We start from the raw sequence: 21470 nt of genomic DNA, 5'->3' as shown, positions 1-21470 counted from the left end.
GAATCTCACCAACATTCTTGGTCAGGCCCCTTGTCCTTGAGTATTTAGTTTTATAATCCCTCTAAGAAGTTTATACATGTATCTGGGACTCTCCTCAGGTAATCAGGAGTTTGGTTTTTATACCTGAGATGTTTAGACTCGTATAAGAAAGCCCATCTGTATTCTTAATAAAAAGTTAAAACTGGATCCACGAAGCCTCATGATGAGGGGGCAATTTCTACTCAGAGGGGGTGTGGATTAGGCGTTGAAACTTGAACCCTGCACATTCCACACACAAGACTATCCTCATCCCTGAGGAATCTCTCTCCTCCCATCTCTACCATGAGGTGAGGATTCTCCCTCCCTTACAAGCCTTTAAGGTTGGGTTTTGATTTTATTGTAAGTGGTGGATGGGACCTTATATTTTTGAATTTCTATTAGAAAAGGGATTACTACAGCACTGACAAGCCAACTCTGGAAAGTGACGGTATGATAACTTTTTACAAACGCCATAATTTTTGACGTGTTTGATTAATTATTCATTAAAAATGTCTAATTGATGAAGTATGCATCTTATTTTCTTTATGTCATTTTTTGCCCATACATTTAATTGTTGGGTTCAATTATAATCACTTTATAATTACTGTATTTTGGCATTAATTATAGTACCTCAAGCCATTACCGATGTTATTCAGCATAAAACTGATCAAGTCATGAGCACACATAGCCTGTGGGTTACCTGTAATACTCTTCCTTTCCCCTGTCTTTTTTTTTTTTTCTTCTTTCTAAGACGTTTTTTTCTTAATGATTTAGTTGTTCTTCGATTTCATTCTCTCAGTAGCATACAACACCCACAACTGTCTTACAGAGCCTCATTTCCTAGATATACCCATCTCCCTCACTTACCAACAGCCTGGGCTCTTTGCCCCTTAGCCTTTCCTGTGGAAGGAGGGCACTGCAGAGTCGTGGTGCTGCTTTGGGACACTCCCTAGTTCTGGCTCTTCACAAAATGTGGCTCTCTATTTCTGTCATTCCACATACAAATTTTGCTATCTGAGTCTGGATTTTAATTTTTAAAATTTTTGTTATTTGCTGGGTTTTATTTTACTCCTGTCAGAGCATTATGTAGTAGAAAGATCATAGGATTCCATTCAAGGAGAGGTGAGTTCTAGCTCTAACTCTAATCCACTGCGTGGTCCTGGGTTAAACCCTTTATCAGCTCCGAACCTTAGTTTCTACATCTGTAAACACAGAAATGGGATTGGATGCTGTTGAAAGACTGTACAGCTCTAATTTTCTAGAACCATCTCCAGTAAAATGCAATTATTCCTTAACTACTTACAGGCTTAAACTATCCCACGGCTAACCTTACTGTAAATAAGAAAAAATAAATTCATCCATATCTCATCTGCTGAAAAATATGTTGTAATAAATATATGTCTATGTTCCTTATGAATTTGAAGGCCTCCCACACATATTTTTCAGTGTACAACCTGCAAACTGTAGGCTTTGAACATAAAAAATCATGTTTCTCGGCTAACATCTAAGCAGAGATTAATAGCACCACAGAATAGGCATCCATGTGTACAAGGTGGGGGGGGGCGGGATATAACAGAAGGATGTACAAGAGTTGGTGGGAGATGTAGCAACAGGTCAAGTTTGTCCTACCCCAGAGATGGCAGGCAGGGTTTGGTTGGTGTACCAACTCCAATGCATAATGGCTGAATGTGGTATTGAGAAGCATTCTGAGGTTATATCTGGGCAGCAAAAGAGTGTTCTATGAATATTTTGTGATGTCTGCCAGGGGTGGGAAGAGGGAATAATGGCACACATCTGCTATCCCTGGTCAAGAGCCGGCACACTGTTTGCATGCACCCTTTGGTGGGTTAATCCCAAACTCTTTCTCAGCAAAGGCAGATACCCAGCCTGACTTCGTTAAAGATATTCAGACAACAAAACTGTATTTCTTGCAGAGAGGATGTAATGAGTAATAATGTAACTATTGCTACTTAGTCTCATATTACTTTCATATTCATGTCTGGATTTTCCTTTAGGCAGTCCCATAAAGTCATAGAACATCAAAGCTCTTTGGTTCTACTTGAGCAACTGTGGTGGTAGAGAGTTCACTATCTCCATCTTCAGACAGTTCCCATCACAGAGAAAATGTTCTTTAGGAAGAACTGTAAATTCTGTTCTCCTGTTCCAGTTCCACCTCTATAGCACATACAGAATTAGGTCTGATCTTTTGCCCATAGGATATGCCTTCAGGTAGATACTTCTAGCCACCAGGTTCCCTCTCTTTCAGGTAAAGTAGTTCTTCCCCTTGTGACTCATTTCTCATATGGCATCCTGCTCCTCTGAGTTGTTCTTAAAGTGTGACCCTGAAATCCAGGTGTGGTCTGAATAGCATCAAGGGAGAGGACTTGAAATATTATGAGTATTCCTTTAGACAGCATCAATATTTTGAAGACAACATCATGTTAAAAATGCATGTTTGAGCCTGTTGTCAACCCAAACCCTATGTCATTTTAAAATAGTCATTTATTTTAGGACAAGTGGCTGTCTTTGAAAACTGGTTTTAAGTGTACCAAATATAACCTTACTAGGCTACCTATGGAGCCCTGGTGGTGCAGTGGTTAAGAGCTCAGCTGCTAATCAAAAGTTTGGCAGTTTGAATCCACCAGCCACTCCTTGGAAACTCCATGGGTCTGTTCTACTCTGTCCTATAGGGTTGCTGTCAGTCAGAATTGACTCAACAGCAATGAGTTTGGTTCGGTTTTTGGTAGGCTGCCTATAGCATCATTGAGGGCCTTCTTGTACCAGCTCTGCCTGAAATGTCTCTCCTATCATTTTGGCTTGGTATGATGTAAGACTCTAAAGGAGCACTATTCTTTGGGTTACATAACAGATAATTTATGCAAGGATTTTTATCAACACCTTTTGTTCTTCACTTTGTAATTGAAAAAAAAGTCACAGAATTTTCAAACTCTACAACAGAAAAATGGGTTATAGATTCTAAATACTCAACGGCACTGGGTTCTATATGTCTCACATTTTCCCGTTCATGTGTCCATATATGTGTGTAAAAATCAAAATGCTTGTAACAAAATTCAGGAAGTCCTTCACCACTGCTTATTCTTCAGTTCCCCTCCCTAGGGGCTGCCTCTTTTTAATTCTTTTAGTTTTTCTTTAGATATTTATCTCTGTATTCCTAACTAATATATTTATTAAGACTTTTTTAAAAAACTTCCTTGTTTAGTCAAGTTTACACATTATCCCTTGATATACCATAATAGTAGGTGAAGATTTATCACCTCACCCTCAGTTTATCCAATTCTCCCAATAGATTTCTCCCGAAGTTTTGTTAAATAAGTATTCACCATTTACATTATTATGACTATATGTTGCTTATTGCAGATCCATAATCATATTTTCTTATAGAATGTTTTTGTTTTTCTTTAATTAATATGTTATTTTGATCAATTTAATAAATTTTAATACACCCATAATTATTTAGTTCCATTGCAGCTACCAAAAGCCTGTTGTTTCATAACTGTTGTTTCCTGGATCTTGTGCCTTCCCTTTATCAATGAGCTTTCTTTATTTTGATGGGTAGTACCTCTTAAGTGGCTTCCTGAGGAATGATGTATCGGAGTGAAATACCAAGTCATTGCATTATGAAATGTCTACTTTCACACTTGAGGACTTAAGGTGCATATATAATTCTAAGTTAAAAATAATTTTCTTTATGACTGAAAACTTTTTGCTACTCCTTTCATTGAGAGGTGCACTCTACTTGCCTTTCCTTTGAAGCTAGCCTGGCCTTAGTGACTCACCTGACTGATAGAATGTGGCAGAATTGTTCTGGGAATTCTGAATCTAGGTTGTCAAAAGTCTTGTGGCTTCCACCTGGTTCTTTTGGAGAATTTGCTCTAGGAAAACAATTCCCTGAGACCAGCATGCCATGAAGAATCCCAAAATAGCCAGTTGAGGAGCCTGCATGGAAAGAGAAAGATGCTGCACATTCCCGAACTGTTCCAACCATTCCAGCCCAGATGCCAGACATGCGAGTGAAGCCACCATTTTGAACATTCCCAGCAGAGGAGATGAGACTGAGGAAAAAAAAGGAAAATAAAGAAAAACCAAAAAGATCAGCCAACATCAAAAACTGAGGTACTAGTCTTATGACCCCAGTCAACCTATGCCAGCTATTTTGAACTGTTTGAGTCTCCTGGGTGAGGCCTTAGTCATCTTAGGCCAAGGAGAACCATCACCCCTGTGCCTTGTCTGAATTGCTGACCCGTAAAATTGTAGGCATAATCAAGAAGTTTTGTTTTATGTTAAATTTTGGGCTGGTTTTTTACTTAGTAGTTGATTGGAAGCCTAGCTGTATTGCCTTCCTTCACTTCATGCTGCTATTGAGAAACCTGATCCCATTCTGAGTCTTTGCCCTTTCAGCCACTTTGAAAGCTTTTAGAATTCCCCATGATCCTGGGATTCTGAAATTGCACAGAGGTGCACCTTGGTCTATATATCTTTCCAGTAGTAATTGTTCTGAGCACTCAATGGACTCTTTCAAACTAGAAACAGGTGTTGGTCAGTGTAGGAAAATTCTCTCATTAGTGCTTGTTCGTAATTACCACTTTAAATAAAAATCCATGTTAAATTTTTGATTCCCATTATGTCCATTAGAAAAATAAATCATTCAAACCCATTCTTCCTTTTTCGGTTTTCTGCAGGTGCTATTTGGCATGATCATGATGTTGGCCAAATAACTACCACCCTGTGTCAGACTCATTGCTATCTTTATTCTTGGCTCAGTTGTCTCCCATTTTTTCCTTCTATGGATCTAAATCCTCTTAGTCAACAAGGCCCAGGTCAAGGCCCTATGTCCTCTAGGAAAGCTTCTGACTGTTGTGTTTCTATTATTACCTCTCTCTTTTTTTCCTGAATTTCCATAGTTAGTGTTGCATACTTTTATCATTCATACACACATGAAGTAAGCAGTTTCAGGTCAGTGCGATATAATGCAAGCCAAACAAGTTATATTGATTTTCTAACAGTCATGATAGACAAGAGAAACAGGTGAAGATTATTTTAATCTTATATTTTATTTAAACCAATATATCTAAAATATTACCATTTCAACCTGTAACCAACATAAAACTATGAATGACATTTTACATTCTATTTTGGTATACAGTCTTCAAAGTACAGTTTATATTTTACACTTATAAAATATCTTATTATGCATTTGAAATAGTGTGCCCTTAAGTTATTGATAATTCACTCCGAGTAACTTTATTTGAATACCATAGGAAATTATATGATGGGTTTGTTTTTTCTTTTTATCATGTTCTGATGTTTAAATTTTTTTCTTTTGCTTTTACTTTACCAATTAACTGCAGCATAGGACTTCGAGTTCTTGAGTACGTAATGGCATACTTTCCTCATACTCATTCGTTTTATCTTTCCAAGCTACCTCATGAATTAAGTTGCTTCTCCTGTATCCCCTTAGCATCCAGAATAATGCTGAGACCATTTTTGGTATTTGAAAATTCTTTATTTCCATTATCTTTCTCTCTCATTACTTTTGCTTTGTTCCAAAAAAAGTATTTCGGGCTACTCAAATAGCATAACATAAAAGATGATGATGTTGATAATTAATCAGAATATTTTACAACTTTAATTTAGGACTTTAATTTCATAAATAACATAATATTCATCAAAGTGCTTTCACTTGAAATGCTTGCTGGTCATATTGAGGATAAGCAATGTCAGTTGCTTCAAACCTTTTTCCAGGAAATATTTGTAAATGTTTCCTAACTACTAGGAATTTCCTTTTGTGAATTGTTTAAAAAAAAAAAAAAAAAAGCCTGCTACAACTTGTTTATGTTGATTGTGGTACATTTAGCCCCAATGAAAAGGCTCTTCAATCTATTTCGACATCCTCATTGGGCTGTAATCTTTGTTATAGTTCCTTCAGCGCAGTACAGATACCATTGGACAAATCTAAATGTGCAGAAGACATTTATTTCTATTGGGTTTTTGGAACCAGATGATACTTTATAAGTGACTCTATTCTACCTTTTAATTTAAATGTACTTTTAAGCTAGCTTTAAATTGTTTTAAATTTTTAAAGTACTATACATTATAAAAATGTATCCCAAATGCTCTTGGACAGGATCATTAAGTGTTCTACTTACATAATTTTAGCTTGTTTAATTGCATTTTAATTTACGGAGTTTTAGAGTCATAGGGTGCATGATCTGTTTGCAAATTGCCCAGGTCTCATCTTCCAGCCCTTTATTAGAAGATTTGTGGAAGTAAAATGGAGTTTACAAAATATGGAGAACTTCAGTATGCCACCTCATGAAGGGAAGGAAATACAAAAGGCTGAAGGCTAAGGAAAGGAGAGGTTGCTTTAATCAAATACAAGTAATTGTGGGTGTGAGGTGGAGAAGAGGAAGAAATTCTTATTTGCTTCCAGCACATTGGAGGATGGCTGGCAAGGTAAGGTATCAGCTTCCTAATATTTATATTCTCCTTCTAATTACTTCATTTTGAAGTGTGTGTAGTATGCTACTGAAGGAGAAGAATAATTTTTTTTTCTGAATATGAGAGAGTAACATGAAGTTTCAGATGTCTATATATATGTTCTGCCATATTAATACTGACTAACTCTCCCCAAAGACTGTGCGGAGTAAGGCTGACGCCAACACTCCAGGGAAAACAAATGTCTCATTTGAGCATCTCTAGATTGAAGATCAGGCCCCTCTGTCTCGTGTGTCACATTTTTTTCAATGTTTATTATGTTTCACCAGAAAAAGTGATAGGAAAATTAACTGCAGAAAAATAAACTATATCTAATGAAAGTTGACCTGGAATGAGTCTTGAGCCCAGACGAGCCCTGGCAAACAAACAGATAACACACTAAGTGAGTAATAACAACTAACACTTTATAGCATTTACTATGTACTAGAGGGTGTTCTTGGTGCTTTATGTCTATTATTTCATCCAACCTGTGAGGTAGGTACTGTTGTTTTATTATACCCAGTTTACCAAGGAGAAAACCGAGGCAAAGAGATGTTATGTAACTTGCCCAAAGCTGCACAGCTGGGAAGTTGCAAAGCCAAGTTTTGAGCCCAGGCATTCTGATGGCAGAGTTTGAACTATGAACCTCCTATGTTGTGGCTGGTTATGTGATGGGTTGCTGGTAAGTTTTTACGGATTATAGTTTTAAAAGTTAGCCAATAATTTATATTTAATTCAAAGATATATATAGTCATTTTCACTGAATATATACATAGATTTATATTCTCACCAAATATATATATATATTTATATTCTCACTGAATATATATATTTCAGTGAAAATGACTATTAATTCAATTCTTACTGTTCATATATATATTAATATATATATATTAATTCAATTCTTACTGTTCATATATATATATATATATATATAAAGAGAAGGGTTGAATTAACTCCTACTCATGATATTTTTCATGATATAGGTCTCAGCATAGATGGCAGTTGTCTAGAATAATGCTTACCAAACTTACTTGGCAGTAAGATTGCCTAGGATCCTTGTTAAAAAGCTAATTTTTGGTCCGTGACCTCAGAAATTCTGATTTAGAAAGTCTAGGTTAGAGTCCTGCAATCGGTATGTCTAATGAGCAACCCAAGGGCTTCAGATATAGATTGGCCTTGGATCATCACTGGAAATATTCTGTTATTGGATACTCCCCCTGGAACCAAGACTTGTTAGGTGGCCCACATATTGCCCTAAAGAAACCTCACTTTACCTATGAGAACACCTTCTTCACTGTACAGTCATTGCTCATGTATTCATCTTTCCTTTCTTGTAGCCTCTGAGGTTTTTAAGGGCAAAGATTACATCACTCCTGTGATGTTTCTCTAATGCCCACCACTGGCCTCAGTAGCTTCTTTTTTTTAATTGTACTTTAGGTGAAAGGTTACAGCTCAAGTTAATTTTCATTCAAAAATTTAAACATATATTGTTTTGTGGCATTGACTGCATTTGCCACAATGTGATAGCATGCTCCCTCTTTCCATTCTGGGTTCTCTGTGTCCAGTTGTCCAGTTGCTGTCCTTTCCTGCCTTCTTGTCTTGCTTTTGGACAGGAATTGCCCATTTGGTGTCATATTTTTGATTAAACTAAGAAACATGTCCTCACATGTGTTATTTTTTGTCTAATTTATGTCTGAAAAATAGGCTTTGGGAATGGTTTCAGTTCTGGGTTAGTGGAGTATCTGGGTGCCATAGTTTCAGGGGTTTTTCCAGTCTCTGTCAGACCAGTAAGTCTGCTCCTTTTTTGTGAATTTGGATTCTGTTCTACATTTTTCTCCTGCTCTGTCCGAGGCTCTCTGTTGTGATCCTGGTCAGAGTGGTCGTTTGTGGTACCTGGGATCATCTAGCTCTTCTGGTCTTAGGCTGGTGGAGTCTCTGGTTCATGTGGTCCTTTAGTCCTTTGGGCTAATATTTTCCTTGTGTCTTCTTTGGTTTTCTTCATTCTATTTTGCTCCGGATGGGATGTATCTTAGATGGCTGCTCGCAAGCATTTAAGACACCAGATGCTACTCACAAAAGTGAGATGTAGAACATTTTCTTTAGGAACTATGTTATGCCAATTGACCTAGATGTCTCCGAGACTATGGTCCCCAGCCCCCAGCCCCAGCTACTTAGTCCCTCAAAGTGGTTAAATGTGTCTAGGAAACTTCTATGCTTTTGCTTTGCTCCAGTTGTGCTGACTTCTTCTATATTGTGTGTTGTCCTTCCCTTCACCAAAGTTGACCATTGTCTACTATCTAGTTAGTGATTTCTCCTCCCCCTCCCTCCTCACCTTTGTAACCATCAAAGGATGCTTTCTTCTGTGTGTAAATCTTTTCTTGAGTTCTTATAATAGTGGTCTCATACAATATATGTCCTTTTGTGGCTGACTTATTTCGCTCAGCAAAATGCCTTCCAGATTCATCCATGTTGTGAGATGTTTCGTGGATTCGTCATTGTCCTTTATCGTTGCATAGTATTCCACTGTGTGTATGTACCCTAATTTGTTTATCCATTCATCTGTTGACGGGCATTTAGGTCATTTCCATTTTTCTGCTATTGTGAATAGTGCTACAATGAACATGAGTGTGCATATGTCTATTCATATGACAGCTCTTATTTCTCTAGGGTATATTCCTAGGAGTGGGATTGCTGGATCATATGGTATTTCTATTTCTGGCTTTTTAAGAAAGCACCATATCATTTTCCAAAGTGGTTGTACCATTTTACATTCCCACCTGCAATGCATAGGAGTTCCAGTCTCTACAACCTCTCCAACATTTGATATTTTATGGTTTTTGGATTAGTGCCAGCATTGTTGGGGTAAGATGGTATCTCAATGTAGTTTTGATTTGCATTTCTTTAATGCCTAATGATTGTGAGCATTTCTTCATGTGTCTGTTAGCCACCTGAATGTCTTCTTTGGTGAAGTGTCTGTTCATGTCCTTTGCCCATTTTTTTAATTGGGTTATTTGTCTTTTTGCTGTTAAGGTGTTACAGTCTCTTGTAAATTTTAAAGTTTAGACCCTGATCAGATATGTCATAGCCAAAATTTTTTTCGCAGTCTGTAGGTTGTCTTTTTAATCTTTTTTTTTAAACCAATTTATTTTATTTTTTTGTTATTAACTTTTATTGAGCTTCAAGTGAACGTTTACAAATCAAGTCAGTCTGTCACATATAAGTTAATATACATCTTACTCCTTACTCCCACTTGCTCTCCCCCTAATGAGTCAGCCCTTCCAGTCTATCCTTTCTTGAGAACTTTGCCAGCCTCCAACTCTCTCTATCCTCCCATCCCCCCTCCAGACAGGAGATGCCAACACAGTCTCAAGTGTCCACCTGATATAATTAGCTCACTCTTCATCAGCGTCTCTCTCCCACCCACTGTCCAGTCCTTTTCATGTCTGATGAATTGTCTTCGGGGATGGTTCCCGTCCTGTGCCAGCAGAAGGTTTGGGGACCATGACCGCCGGGATTCCTCTAGTCACAGCCAGACCATTAAGTATGGTCTTTTTATGAGAATTTGGGGTCTGCATCTCACTGATCTCCTGCTCCCTCAGGGGTCCTCTGCTGTGCTCCCTGTCAGGGCAGTCATCGATTGTGGCCGGGCACCAACTAGTTCTTCTGGTCTCAGGATGATGTAGGTCTCTGGTTCATGTGGCCCTTTCTGTCTCTTGGGCTCTTAGTTGTCGTGTGGCCTTGGTGTTCTTCATTTTCCTTTGCTCCAGGTGGGTTGAGACCAATTGCTGCATCTTAGATGGCCGCTTGTTAGCATTTAAGACCCCAGATGCCACATTTCAAAGTGGGATGCAGAATGATTTCATAATAGAATTATTTTGCCAATTGACTTAGAAGTCCCCGCAAACCATGTTCCCCAGACCCCCGCGCTTGCTCCGCTGAGCTTTGAAGCATTCATTTTATCCCGGAAACTTCTTTGCTTTTGGTCCAGTCCAATTGAGCTGACCTTCCATGTATTGAGTGTTGTCTTTCCCTTCACCTAAAGCAGTTCTTATCTACTGATTAATCAATAAAAAACCCTCTCCCACCCTCCCTCCCTCCCCCCCTCGTAACCACAAAAGTATGTGTTCTTCTCAGGTTTACTATTTCTCAAGATCTTATAATAGTGGTCTTATACAATATTTGTCCTTTTGCCTCTGACTCATTTCGCTCAGCATAATGCCTTCCAGGTTCCTCCATGTTATGAAATGTTTCAGAGATTCGTCACTGTTCTTTATCGATGCGTAGTATTCCATTGTGTGGATATACCACAATTTATTTACCCATTCATCCGTTGATGGACACCTTGGTTGCTTCCAACTTTTTGCTATTGTAAACAGAGCTGCAATAAACATGGGTGTGCATATATCTGTTTGTATGAAGGCTCTTGTATCTCTAGGGTATATTCCTAGGAGTGGGATTTCTGGGTTGTATGGTAGTTCTATTTCTAACTGTTTAAGATAACGCCAGATGGATTTCCAAAGTGGTTGTACCATTTTACATTCCCACCAGCAGTGTATGAGAGTTCCAATCTCTCCGCAGCCTCTCCAACATTTATTATTTTGTGTTTTTTGGATTAATGCCAGCCTTGCTGGTGTGAGATGGAATCTCATCGTAGTTTTAATTTGCATTTCTCTAATGGCTAATGATCGAGAGCATTTTCTCATGTATCTGTTGGCTGCCTGAATATCTTCTTTAGTGAAATGTGTGTTCATATCCTTTGCCCACTTCTTGATTGGGTTGTTTGTCTTTTTGTGGTTGAGTTTTGACAGAATCATGTAGATTTTAGAGATCAGGCACTGGTCGGAGATGTCATAGCTGAAAATTCTTTCCCAATCTGTAGGTGGTCTTTTTATTCTTTTGGTGAAGTCTTTCGATGGGCATAGGTGTTTGATTTTTAGGAGCTCCCAGTTATCGGGTTTGTCTTCATCATTTTTGGTAATGTTTTGTATTCTGTTTATACCTTGTATTAGGGCTCCTAGGGTTGTCCCAATTTTTTCTTCCATGATCTTTATCGTTTTAGTCTTTATGTTTAGGTCTTTGATCCACTTGGAGTTAGTTTTTGTGCATGGTGTGAGGTATGGGTCCTGTTTCATTTTTTTGCAAATGGATATCCAGTTATGCCAGCACCATTTGTTAAAAAGGCTGTCTTTTCCCCAATTAATTGACACTGGTCCTTTGTCAAATATCAGCTGCTCATACGTGGATGGATCTATGTCTGGGTTCTCAATTCTGTTCCATTGGTCTATGTGTCTGTTGTTGTACCAATACCAGGCTGTTTTGACTACTGTGGCTGTATAATAGGTTCTGAAGTCAGGTAAGGTGAGGCCTCCCACTTTCTTCTTCTTTTTCAGTAGTGCTTTGCTTATCCGGGGCTTCTTTCCCTTCCATATGAAATTGGTGATTTGTTTCTCTATCCCCTTAAAATATGACATTGGAATTTGGATCGGAAGTGCATTAAATGTATAGATGGCTTTTGGTAGAATAGACATTTTTACTATGTTAAGTCTTCCTATCCATGAGCAGGGTATGTTTTTCCACTTAAGTAGGTCCTTTTTAATTTCTTGTAGTAGAGCTTTGTAGTTTTCTTTGTATAGGTCTTTTACATCCTTGGTAAGATTTATTCCTAAGTATCTTATCTTCTTGGGGGCTACTGTGAATGGTATTGATTTGGTTATTTCCTCTTCGGTGTTCTTTTTGTTGATGTAGAGGAATCCAAGTGATTTTTGTATGTTTATTTTATAACCTGAGACTCTGCCAAACTCTTCTGTTAGTTTCAGTAGTTTTCTGGAGGATTCCTTAGGGTTTTCTGTGTATATAGTCATGTCATCTGCAAATAGTGATAACTTTACTTCTTCCTTGCCAATCCGGATACCTTTTATTTCTTTGTCTAGCCTAATTGCCCTGGCTAAGACTTCCAACACGATGTTGAATAAGAGCGGTGATAAAAGGCATCCTTGTCTGGTTCCCGTTCTCAAGGGAAATGCTTTCAGGTTCTCTCCATTTAGAGTGATGTTGGCTGTTGGCTTTGCATAGATGCCCTTTATTATGTTGAGGAATTTTCCTTCAATTCCTATTTTGGTAAGAGTTTTTATCATGAATGGGTGTTGGACTTTGTCAAATGCCTTTTCTGCATCAATTGATAAGATCATGTGGTTTTTGTCTTTTGTTTTATTTATGTGATGGATTACATTAATGGTTTTTCTGATATTAAACCAGCCTTGCATACCTGGTATAAATCCCACTTGATCAGGGTGAATTATTTTTTTGATGTGTTGTTGGATTCTATTGGCTAGAATTTTGTTGAGGATTTTTGCATCAATGTTCATGAGGGATATAGGTCTATAATTTTCTTTTTTTGTAATGTCTTTACCTGGTTTTGGTATCAGGGAGATGGTGGCTTCATAGAATGAGTTGGGTAGTATTCCGTCATTTTCTATGCTTTGGAATACCTTTAGTAGTAGTGGTGTTAACTCTTCTCTGAAAGTTTGGTAGAACTCTGCAGTGAAGCCGTCCGGGCCAGGGCTTTTTTTTGTTGGGAGTTTTTTGATTACCGTTTCAATCTCTTTTTTTGTTATGGGTCTATTTAGTTGTTCTACTTCTGAATGTGTTAGTTTAGGTAGGTAGTGTTTTTCCAGGAATTCATCCATTTCTTCTAGGTTTGCAAATTTGTTAGAGTACAATTTTTCATAATAATCTGAAATGATTCTTTTAATTTCATTTGGTTCTGTTGTGATGTGGTCCTTCTCATTTCTTATTCGGGTTATTTGTTTCCTTTCCTGTATTTCTTTAGTCAGTCTAGCCAATGGTTTATCAATTTTGTTAATTTTTTCAAAGAACCAGCTTTTGGCTTTGTTAATTCTTTCAATTGTTTTTCTGTTCTCTAATTCATTTAGTTCAGCTCTAATTTTTATTATTTGTTTTCTTCTGGTGCCTGATGGATTCTTTTGTTGCTCACTTTCTATTTGTTCAAGTTGTAGGGACAGTTCTCTAATTTTGGCTCTTTCTTCTTTTTGTATGTGTGCATTTATTGATATAAATTGGCCTCTGAGTACTGCTTTTGCTGTGTCCCAGAGGTTTTGATAGGAAGTATTTTCATTCTCGTTGCTTTCTATGAATTTCCTTATTCCCTCCTTGATGTCTTGTATAACCCAGTCTTTTTTCAGGAGGGTATTGTTCATTTTCCAAGTATTTGATGTCTTTTCCCTAGTTTTTCTGTTATTGATCTCTAGTTTTATTGCCTTGTGGTCTGAGAAGATGCTTTGTAATATTTCGATGTTTTGGACTCTGCAAAGGTTTGTTTTATGACCTAATATGTGGTCTATTCTAGAGAATGTTCCATGTGCGCTAGAAAAAAAAGTATATTTTGCAGCAGTTGGGTGGGGAGTTCTGTATAAGTCAATGAGGTCAAGTTGGTTGATCGTTGTAATTAGATCTTCCGTGTCTCTCTTGAGCTTCTTACTGGATGTCCTGTCCTTCTCCGAAAGTGATGTGTTGAAGTCTCCTACTATAATTGTGGAGGTATCTATCTCGCTTTTCAGTTCTGTTAAAATTTGATTTATGTATCTTGCCGCCCTGTCATTGGGTGCATAAATATTTAATATGGTTATGTCTTCCTGATCAATTGTCCCTTTTATCATTATATAGTGTCCTTCTTTATCCTTTGTGGTGGATTTAAGTCTAAAGTCTATTTTGTCAGAAATTAATATTGCTACTCCTCTTCTTTTTTGCTTATTGTTTGCTTGATATACTTTTTTCCATCCTTTGAGTTTTAGTTTGTTTGTGTCTCTAAGTCTAAGGTGTGTCTCTTGTAGGCAGCATATAGATGGATCGTGTTTCTTTATCCAGTCTGTGACTCTCTGTCTCTTTATTGGTGCATTTAGTCCATTTACATTCAGGGTAATTATAGATAAATAACTTTTTAGTGCTGTCATTTTGATGCCTTTTTATGTGTGTTGTTGACAATTTCATTTTTCCACATACTTTTTTGTGCTGAGGCGTTTTTCTTAGTAAATTGTGAGATCCTCATTTTCATAGTGCTTGACTTTATGTTAGTTGAGTCGTTACGTTTTTCTTGGTTTTTATCTTGAGTTATAGAGTTGTTATACCTTTTTGTGGTTACCTTATTATTTACCCCTATTTTTCTAAGTAAAAACCTAACTTGTATTGTTCTATATCGCCTTGTATCACTCTCCATATGGCAGTTCTATGCCTCCTGTATTTAGTCCCTCTTTCTGATTATTGTGATCTTTTACATATTGTCTTCAGTGATTCCCTGTTATGAGCACTTTTTTTTTAATTAATCTTAATGTGTTTTTGTGATTTCCCTATTTGAGTTGATATCAGGATGTTCTGTTTTGTGACCTTGTGTTGTGCTGGTATCTGGTATTATTGGTTTTCTGACCAAACAATATCCTTTAGTATTTCTTGTAGCTTTGGTTTGGTTTTTGCAAATTCTCTAAACTTGTGTTTATCTGTAAATATCTTAATTTCACCTTCTTATTTCAGAGAGAGTTTTGCTGGATATATGATTCTTGGCTGGCAGTTTTTCTCCTTCAGTGCTCTGTATATGTCGTCCCATTCCCTTCTTGCCTGCATGGTTTCTGCTGAGTAGTCTGAACTTATTCTTATTGATTCTCCCTTGAAGGAAACCTTTCTTTTCTCCCTGGCTGCTTTTAAAATTTTCTTTTTATCTTTGGTTTTGGCAAGTTTGATGATAATATGTCTTGGTGTTTTTCTTTTTGGATCAATCTTAAATGGGGTTCGATGAGCATCTTGGATAGATATCCTTTCGTCTTTCATGATGTCAGGGAAGTTTTCTGTCAGGAGTTCTTCAACTATTTTCTCTGTGTTTTCTGTCCCCCCTCCCTGTTCTGGGACTCCAATCACCCGCGGGTTATCCTTCTTGATAGAGTCCCACATAATTCTTAGGGTTTCTTCATTTTTTTAAATTCTTTTATCTGATTTTTTTTCAGCTATGTTGGTGTTGAGTCCCTGGTCCTCCAGATGTCCCAGTCTGCATTCTGATTGCTCGGGTCTGGTCCTCTGACTTCCTAGTGCGTTGTCTAATTCTGTTATTTTATTGTTAATCTTTTGGATTTCTACATGTTGTCTCTCTATGGATTCTTGCAACTTATTAATTTTTCCACTATGTTCTTGAATAATCTTTTTGAGTTCTTCAACAGTTTTATCAGTGTGTTCCTTGGCTTTTTCTGCAGTTATCCTAATTTCATTTGTGATATCATTAAGCATTCTGTAAATTAGTTTTTTATATTCTGTATCTGATAATTCCAAGATTGTATCTTCATTTGGGAAAGGTTTTGATTCTTTTGTTTGGGGGGTTGGAGAAGCTGTCACGGTCTGCTTCTTTAAGTGGTTTGATATGGATTGTTGTCTCCGAGCCATCACTGGGAAACTAGTTTTTCCAGAAAATCCGCTAAAAAAAAAATGCAGTCAGATCCCTATCAGAGTTCTCCCTCTGGCTCAGGCTATTCAGATGTTAATGAAGCCACCTGCGTCCAGTCCAAATCCCTGCGGGACGGTTCCCCGGCTCGGATGCTGCTCTTTCTGCTCCAAGAACAGTCACTGCCTCCCGGGGACTTCTCCTACCGGCTGCGTCCAACGCCGCCTGTGGAACCGGCTGGTCCCCCTCCTGTGGTTAGTTCAGGGGGGTGGAGCAGGTCTCTGTGCTTGTGCCGTACCTGACTGGTACACTGGCTCCAGGCTCTGGAAACAATCGCTGCTTCCCCGTATTAGTTCGTTCTCCGTCTCTAAATCTGTGTTTGTTGTTCAGGGTTCGTAGATTGTTATGTATGTGATCGATTCACTTGTTTTTTCGTGTCTTTGTTGTAAGAGGGATCCGAGGTAGCGTCTGCCTAGTCCGCCATCTTGGCTCCGCCGAGCTCTTGTTGGGAGTTTTTTGATTACCGTTTCAATCTCTTTTTTTGTTATGGGTCTATTTAGTTGTTCTACTTCTGATTGTGTTAGTTTAGGTAGGTAGTGTTTTTCCAGGAATTCATCCATTTCTTCTAGGTTTGCAAATTTGTTAGAGTACAATTTTTCGTAATAATCTGATATGATTCTTTTAATTTCAGTTGGTTCTGTTGTGATGTGGCACTTCTCGTTTCTTATTCGGGTTATTTGTTTCCTTTCCTGTATTTCTTTAGTCAGTCTAGCCAATGGTTTATCAATTTTGTTAATTTTTTCAAAGAATCAGCTTTTGGCTTTGTTAATTCTTTCAATTGTTTTTCTGTTCTCTAATTCATTTAGTTCAGCTCTAATTTTTATTATTTGTTTTCTTCTGGTGCCTGATGGATTCTTTTGTTGCTCACTTTCTATTTGTTCAAGTTGTAGGGACAGTTCTCTAATTTTGGCTCTTTCTTCTTTTTGTATGTGTGCATTTATCGATATAAATTGGCCTCTGAACACTGCTTTTGTTGTGTCCCAGAGGTTTTGATAGGAAGTATTTTCATTCTTGTTGCATTCTATGAATTTCCTTATTCCCTCCTTAATGTCTTCTATAACCCAGTCTTTTTTCAGGAGGGTATTGTTCAGTTTCCAAGTGTTTGATTTCTTTTCCCTAGTTTTTCTGTTATTGATTTCTAGTTTTTATTGCCTTGTGGTCTGAGAAGATGCTTTGTAATACTTTGATGTTTTGGATTCTGCAAAGGTTTGTTTTATGACCTAGTATGTGGTCTATTCTAGAGAATGTTCCATGTGTGCTAGAAAAAAAAGTATACTTTGCAGCAGTTGGGTGGAGAGTTCTGTATAAGTCAATGAGGTCAAGTTGGTTGATTGTTGTAATTAGGTCTTCCGTGTCTCTCTTGAGCTTCTTACTGGATGTCCTGTCCTTCTCCGAAAGTGGTGTGTTGAAGTCTCCTACTATAATTGTGGAGGTATCTATCTCGCTTTTCAGTTCTGTTAAAATTTGATTTATGTATCTTGCAGCCCTGTCATTGGGTGCATAAATATTTAATATGGTTATGTCTTCCTGATCAGTTGTCCCTTTTATCATTATATAGTGTCCTTCTTTATCCTTTGTGGTGGATTTAAGTCTAAAGTCTATTTTGTTAGAAATTAATATTGCTACTCCTCTTCTTTTTTGCTTATTGTTTCCTTGATATATTTTTTTCCATCCTTTGAGTTTTAGTTTGTTTGTGTCTCTAAGTCTAAGGTGTGTCTGTTGTAGGCGGCATATAGACGGATCGTGTTTCTTTATCCAGTCCGAGACTCTCCGTCTCTTTATTGGTGCATTTAGTCCATTTACATTCAGCGTAATTATAGATAAATAAGTGTTTAGTGTTGTCATTTTGATGCCTTTTTATGTGTGTTGTTGACAATTTCATTTTTCCACATACTTTTTTGTGTTGAGACGTTTTTCTTAGTAAATTGTGAGATCCTCCTTTTCGTAGTGTTTGACTTTATGTTTGCTGAGTCGTTACGTTTTTCTTGGCTTTTATCTTGAGTTATGGAGTTGTTATACCTCTTTGTGGTTACCTTATTATTTACCCCTATTTTTCTAAGTAAAAACCTAACTTGTATTGTTCTATATCACCTTGTATCACTCTCCATATGGCAGTTCTATGCCTCCTGTATTTAGTCCCTCTTTCTGATTATTGTGATCTTTTACATATTGTCTTCAGTGATTCCCTGTTATGAGCACTTTTTTTTTAATTAATCTTAATGTGTTTTTGTGATTTCCCTATTTGAGTTGATATCAGGACGTTCTGTTTTGTGACCTTGTGTTGTGCTGGTATCTGATATTATTGGTTTTCTGACCAAACAATATCCTTTAGTATTTCTTGTAGCTTTGGTTTGGTTTTTGCAAATTCTCTAAACTTGTGTTTATCTGTAAATATCTTAATTTCACCTTCTTATTTCAGAGAGAGTTTTGCTGGATATATGATTCTTGGCTGGCAGTTTTTCTCCTTCAGTGCTCTGTATATGTCGTCCCATTCCCTTCTTGCCTGCATGGTTTCTGCTGAGTAGTCTGAACTTATTCTTATTGATTCTCCCTTGAAGGAAACCTTTCTTTTCTCCCTGGCTGCTTTTAAAATTTTCTTTTTATCTTTGGTTTTGGCAAGTTTGATGATAATATGTCTTGGTGTTTTTCTTTTTGGATCAATCTTAAATGGGGTTCGATGAGCATCTTGGATAGATATCCTTTCGTCTTTCATGATGTCAGGGAAGTTTTCTGTCAGGAGTTCTTCAACTATTTTCTCTGTGTTTTCTGTCCCCCCTCCCTGTTCTGGGACTCCAATCACCCGCAGGTTATCATTCTTGATAGAGTCCCACATAATTCTTAGGGTTTCTTCATTTTTTTAAATTCTTTTATCTGATTTTTTTTTTTTCAGCTATGTTGGTGTTAATTCCCTGGTCCTCCAGGTTTCCCAGTCTGCATTCTAATTGCTCGAGTCTGGTCCTCTGACTTCCTATTGCGTTGTCTAATTCTGTAATTTTATTGTTAATCTTTTGGATTTCTACATGCTGTCTCTCTATGGATTCTTGCAACTTATTAATTTTTCCACTATGTTCTTGAATAATCTTTTTGAGTTCTTCAACTGTTTTGTCAGTGTGTTCCTTGGCTTTTTCTGCCGTTTTCCTTATTTCGTTTCTGCTGTCTTCAAGCATTCTGGAAATTAGTTTTTTATATTCTGTATCTGATAACTCCAGGATTGTATCTTCATTTGGGAAAGATTTTGATTCTTTTGTTTGGGGGGTTGTAGAAGCTGTCATTGTCTGCTTCTTTATGTGGTTTGATATGGACTGCTGTCTCCGAGCCATCCCTGGGAAACTAATTTTTCCAGAAAAATCTGCTAAAAAAAAAAAAATGCAGTCAGATCCCTATCAGAACTTCCTTTGGATTATAACTGCCACCTTGTTCCCTGTGAGGATGAAAGTCTGAGCTTTGGATCATATATGCTTGGCTGTAGCTGGTTCTGTGTTTTTAGTCCAATTAGGGTTGGATTTTTGGTCCCTGGGTTTTTTGTGGTTCCTTCTCTCAGGCCGGAAGAGTGGGTTAGGAAAAGACCAAAAGAAAAAAAAAGGGGGGGGAAGCAAAGCCGCCGCGGAGCCGGAGCCGTTCTCCCTCTGCAAGGAAATTCCAATGTTAATGAAGCTGCCTGGGGAGGGTAGGGGAGGGATCAGAGAGATAGGAGAGTAGCACCTCGGAATATAGCCAGAGTTGCTTGTCTTGCTTGGAATGACTATTTTATCTGAGATTCCCGAGGGGCATGTCCCCTATGTGTGCTGGCTGTGTGGAGATTGCCCCCGGGGGTCTGGCCCGCTGAAGCCACGGTCAGATCCTCCACTGCCAGTCCACCGCCCAGCATTAAGTTTCCCCTGCTGTGATGCTGCACTCCCGACTCCAAAATCAGTCGCTGCCTCCCGGGGACTTCTCATCCTGCCAGCCGGGTAGCCGTGCCACTCTCATGGACCGGCTGGGCCCCCTCCCGGTGTTAGTTCAGGGGAGTAGGGCTGCGCCCCGTGCTTGCACAGTGACAGCGCCCAGTCAAAAGCCCAGCGCCAAGGTTCCCCGGCTGGGACGCTGCACTCCCAGCTCCAAAACCAGTCACTGCCTCCCGGGGACTTCTCCCACTGGCTGCATCGCCAGGCCGCCTGCGCGGACCGGCTGGGCCCCCTCCCAGGGTGAGTTCAGGGGGGTAGGGCTGTGCCCCTTGTTTGTGCTGTCACCTCCCCTCGGCCCTGACCTAGATCGGCCGCCAAGGTTACCTGACTGGGATGCTGGCTCCAGGCTCTGAAAACAGTCGCTGCTTCCCCATATTTGTTCGTTTTCCGTCTCTAAATCTGTGTTTATTGTTCAGGGTTCGTAGATTATTATGTCTGTGATCGATTCACTTGTTTTTCCTAGTCTTTGTTGCAAGAGGGATCCGAGGTAGCGTCTACCTAGTCCGCCATCTTGGCCCCGCCTCCTGTCTTTTTAATCTTTTGGTGAAGTTTTTGGTGAGCATAAGTGTTTAATTTTTAGGAGACTCCCGTTATCTAGTTTCTCTTTTGGTGTTTGTGCTTTGTTAGTTATGGTTTATATCCTATTTATGCTGTATATTAGTGCCCCTAGCATTGTCTTTTTTTTTTTTTATTCCATAATATTTATCATTTTACATTTTATATTTAGGTCTTTGATCCATTTTGAGTTAATTTTTGTGTATGGTGTGAGGTATAGATTTTGTTTCATTTTTTTACATATGGACATCTAGTTATGCCAGCACCATTTGTTAAAGAGACTGTCTTTTCACCATTTAACAGATTTCAGTAGGTTCGTGATAGCTATGTGTTGAAGGAATAAACAAATGTAGAATGCAGGATAGTTGAGTGAGTGAATGATTATGGGATAGTCTCAGAGTGTGTTAAGTGATGAATCATTTTCAGATGACTGGGTTTGGTATGGAGCCCTGATGGTGTAGTGGTTTAGAGCTTTGGCTGCTAACTTAAAGGTCAGCAGTTCAAACCCACCGGACGCTCCTTGGAAACCCTATGGGGCAGTTCTGCTCTGTCCTGTAGGATCGCTATGAGTCTGAATTGAACCGATGGCAATGGGTGGGAGTTTAGTATACCTAGTCGTATCGGTTGAATATACACAGACAAAAAGAGAAAACAATGTTGGTTTCTGTGATCTATTCTGCATGACAGACTATTCCAATAGTAAGTGGCTTATGTTTCTCTTGGCTCTCTGCTGATGTTGTTCAGTTAGAGCTTTTCATTTCAAATTAATTTTTCCAAATTTTATTCCATTTCACAGAGTTTCTCAGGACATGTTCATGCACTAAACTCTGGTTATGCCTTTTTCTGACATTGCTGATATCAGATGGATCTTGGCTGAAAGCAGAGAATACCAGAAAGATGTTTACCTGTGTTTTATTGCCTATGTAAAGACATCTGACTGTGTGGATCATAAGAAA

The sequence above is a fragment of the Elephas maximus genome, chromosome 16 (assembly GCF_024166365.1).
Source record: "Elephas maximus indicus isolate mEleMax1 chromosome 16, mEleMax1 primary haplotype, whole genome shotgun sequence".
In the NCBI taxonomy this organism is placed as follows: Eukaryota; Metazoa; Chordata; class Mammalia; order Proboscidea; family Elephantidae; genus Elephas; species Elephas maximus.
The sequence above is the reverse complement of the archived record's forward strand: the minus strand, read 5'-3'. Positions refer to the sequence as shown.